We start from the raw sequence: 4,052 nt of genomic DNA on the forward strand, positions 1-4,052 counted from the left end.
AAAAAAAAACAATTTAAGGAATAATGCGGTTTTTTAATATATTGACTTTTTTGAAAAAATAATGTTTTCTTTTATTTTTATGATTTTTTCTTTGAAAAAGGAAGGGATTTTTGGGGGCCTTTTGCACAATCCTTTCAATTTAACTAAATAAACATTCTAATAAAATATGCCCCTTTTTGAATACTCTTACTTAACCATCAATCTGAGACCACAATATGATAAAATTTTTACAAAAAAAAATCCTTTAAAATTATATTGCCAACGAAAATCAACTCGTGGTGTTTCTGCACTGATTGGAAGCCAACATTTCTCTTTTTTCGAATTGTTTATTTTAATAGATTTGAACATTTCAGTTTCTTAGATTTTTTCTATTGACTTTTTTTTTTCAACACTTCACTTGGAAATTAAAATATTTTCATTCTGCTCCAGTATTCTATTTAAAAAAACAATGTACAAAGTTTGAATTGTTTTGGATTTTGTGTTGCAATTTCTAACTAAGATACACCACAGTTATTCAAAAAAACAAAAAAAACACTAAAGATACTACAAGTCCAATATTCATTTTTCTATTGAAGAAAGTATAATTTGTTTAAAATAAAAATTTATCTAAAAAGAATGAATATTATTTTATTTCAAAATTCATTAATATTTTATATTTATATAATATCTTTTAAACAGTATATAAATTTCTATGTATTATTAAATGGCTGAGAATTTACATAAAAATATATTGAGTTCAGAAGATTCTTCTATGGTTTTGACATGGCGTTTCTGTGATCATAGGACCAAAGTTTTGAACAAGTTTAAACTACAAAATCACATTAAAAACTGAATTCACAGGAGGAATTTTGAACTCTATACTATTTGCATAAATCATTCAAATTATGACATTTCCAATTTTATTACTTATATAATCAAGATGCTTGTATCCTGCGATATTCCACGAATTGTCCAAATTTTGTTAAGTTCATTTAACTTTACCCTAGAAAAGTTATTTACTCTCGTTTCTCCATTACCAAGTAAATGTAGTCTCGAAGTAAATAATGGTTATCCAAGATTCATTAATCATTTGAGAATAAGGATATATTTATTGAATTTAAATAAATAAAAGAACCGACGGCGATCCATTACTGCAGCGGTGGTTGGTCCTTAATATGGGCATTTTTGTGTCGTCCTTATCTCATTAATTTGGAAGGTATACAATGATTACAGGTATTGCTGCAATAAGAATAATCAACGTTCTTGCCTCCGATTCAGAGACAAAATAGTGAAGGTTTTCATTACCAATGGAGTAGGGTATTGCATTAAAGTAACCGAAAACCTTAAACAACATTTTCCAATTATGTTGAATATCGGTTGTTACACTTATAGTCTGAACAGAATATATACACTCTGTCCTGATTAATTCTAAAATACAAACACTATCATCTTTAAAGTGAATAATTTTTTTAGAATTCATGGGATATAAAACAATTCAATATTACGCCAAGGACATCAATTCAGTCAAATAGTATATTAATGTTATGGATGAAAACAAAGATGCAATCTAAAAAGAAAAAGATATTACGAAGAATGATCCACTTTTGTCAACGATCATGTTTATTCAACAAAATTTGAATCCAATCCAGGTAACAGTTAAAGCATTGAAACAGAGATGGCTGCTACTCACAAGTGTACTTATTGTTGAAAATCTATGCCAAGTAATAGAAAAAGATAAAGAATACATCAAATTGAGGGAACGACCACCTAAAACTACTTATCAATATAGCTGGTTTTTCAAATACAAAAACCCTCTTATTGTTAACTTTGATTCCAAAAGGGGTTTCGTGCATGTTGGACATTAATGTACCAAAAAAAGTCCTGTCTGACGGAGGTTCACGTCAAAAATATGATAATCAAATAAAACATAGAGATATACTATGAAGATAGCTGATACACCGCATAACTTCTAAATGTAGTGATATTAATAAATAATTACTTTGATTTTAAATATTAAATACCTATTACAGCTCTCAACGTCTATAACAACCAAACTTTCATCCATCATCGTAGACAACGTTTCCAATAGCCAAATTTAAGTACCGAAAAATGTAATAAATTAAATATGTAATAATAATAATAATACTTGTATGATTTATTAGATCATTTAACTACCATCTTAGTAAATCTCCAACGTTTAATAGTTCAATGTTCCACTTCATTATTTAATATCCTCGATATGATTTCCCGTCAAACGGAACCCTTGCAGTACATTTATGTCTGACATTACACTCAAAACTCTCTTAAAATCATAACTTAGGATAGGAGTGTTTTTGTATATAACAAATGCGCATTCGTGATTAACGTTTTCAGGATCCAATTCTCTCAATTTGTTGTATTAATATTAATACTACTAATATTATTACTCTCACTACTCTGTTAAAGTGCTGACAACTATAGAAGAGCGCTGTAATATCACTAATAAATTATGTTTCGAATTTCCTAACTCTCAGTATGAGGAGGAATTATGTTCCGAGCCTCGTCTTGGTGTCAAGCGCAAATTCTTCACAACAGGGAACCCTTGTTACTCGCGTTCTCGTCGAATAACTCTTGAGAAAGAAGTTACAGTTAAGGTGGAGATATCCAAACGAATTTCAGCTTGAATTTTGCGAAGATCAGAATCAAATTGGGTGTCCCCAATAGATTTGGTGGGAAAGCTAGACGGTTCCTGGCATATGGTAGGAGACTATAGGCTATTGAACAATCTTACTCTCCCAGATTGATACACAATGCCTATATTCAAAAGTTGCAAATACTTCACTAAATTGGACCTCAAGCGCGTCAACTATCAGGTTCCTATGTCAAGGGAAGAAAACAACTATTAGCCTATTACTACATGTGCCAGATTCTACGAGTTTACAAGGATGCCTTTTGGACTCCGTAATGCCGAATACATTCTGGGCATTTATGGATTCGTTATTTGGACAGATGGAGTTTGTATTTGTTTACATCAACGATATGATAGTGGCTTCGCTGTCAGAAAGAGAACATCACAATCACATCAAGCAGGTTTTTCAAGTTGTTAAGGATAATGATCTTGCTTATACTATAGAAAAAATGAGTTTTGTAAAGCAAGGATTCCATTTTTTGGACATGTTATGAGCGAAAACGGTATTCGTCCCGTCCAAGAAAAACTCTATCAGATGAGAGTGTTCTTGATCGACCCAGGAAAGGTCAAGACTTCCATAAGTTAATTGGGATGGTTAATTATTATGGAAGATTTGTTCCCATTTGTTCTCAAATTACGGGATACTTTTTCCAGTGTTACTACATTCTTCCCCAAAAGGGACCTTTTTCTGACTGTCGACGCTTCGGACAAAGCTATTGGGGGAGTGCTGGTACAGCAAATTAATCGAGGCAATTTCCTCCCATTAGGATTCTTTAGTAAATCTTTAAATGTACGCAGATGCAAAAGCTCACTCAACTGTTGGGCGAGGAGTCTCACCAGAGGAGAGAAAGTTACGCGTTGCAGAAAAGGTCTTTATCATGAACGCTCCTATTAGGGACCCGTGGATACTCCGTAGATGTTAATTTCTTTTTTAAATAACTCTCTCTGCTCCTCACTGGGTATCTCAGTCGATTATTCTGTTGTTTTATGGAACTCCTTAGTAGTGTTAATTTCGTCAAGCCTGACAGGACAAAATTATTTCCTTAACGAATTTCTTTTTATGACGAAGACGAGACAAAGACAAAAATCCGACAAAAATCATGACGAAAACGAAATGTTGACGAAGAAAAACTCCTATGAAGACGAAATAAAAGAAAACTACCTCGAAACAATGACGATATCTGACGAAGATTATAGTATGACATTGCCGAAACTCTGACAAAAACTAATGACTTACGATTACAAACCCAGAAAATATCAATTCAATTACTTATGGTGATGGTCCTAGGGTCATTATAGACTATGAAAAGGGATCTTAATCCTCAATGAAGCAGTGGCGGTGGCTAATGACCCCCTTTTCCACCAGACGTTCACAAACGCAAATATTTACGTATTTAATTCATTG

The 4,052-nt window shown here is 32.3% G+C and overlaps 1 long non-coding RNA gene across 1 annotated transcript; it reads right to left on the reverse strand.

The window, feature by feature from the left end:
* Positions 1 to 544: 544 nt before the first annotated feature.
* LOC139906065 (uncharacterized) lies at positions 545 to 2,915 on the reverse strand. Its single transcript, XR_011781277.1, has 2 exons — positions 2,001 to 2,915; positions 545 to 1,948 (listed from the first exon to the last, which is right to left on the reverse strand). It is a non-coding gene; the product is annotated as an uncharacterized lncRNA (long non-coding RNA).
* Between the last annotated feature and the right edge of the window lie 1,137 nt (positions 2,916 to 4,052).

The sequence above is a fragment of the Lepeophtheirus salmonis genome, chromosome 7 (assembly GCF_016086655.4).
Source record: "Lepeophtheirus salmonis chromosome 7, UVic_Lsal_1.4, whole genome shotgun sequence".
NCBI lineage: Eukaryota > Metazoa > Arthropoda > Copepoda > Siphonostomatoida > Caligidae > Lepeophtheirus > Lepeophtheirus salmonis.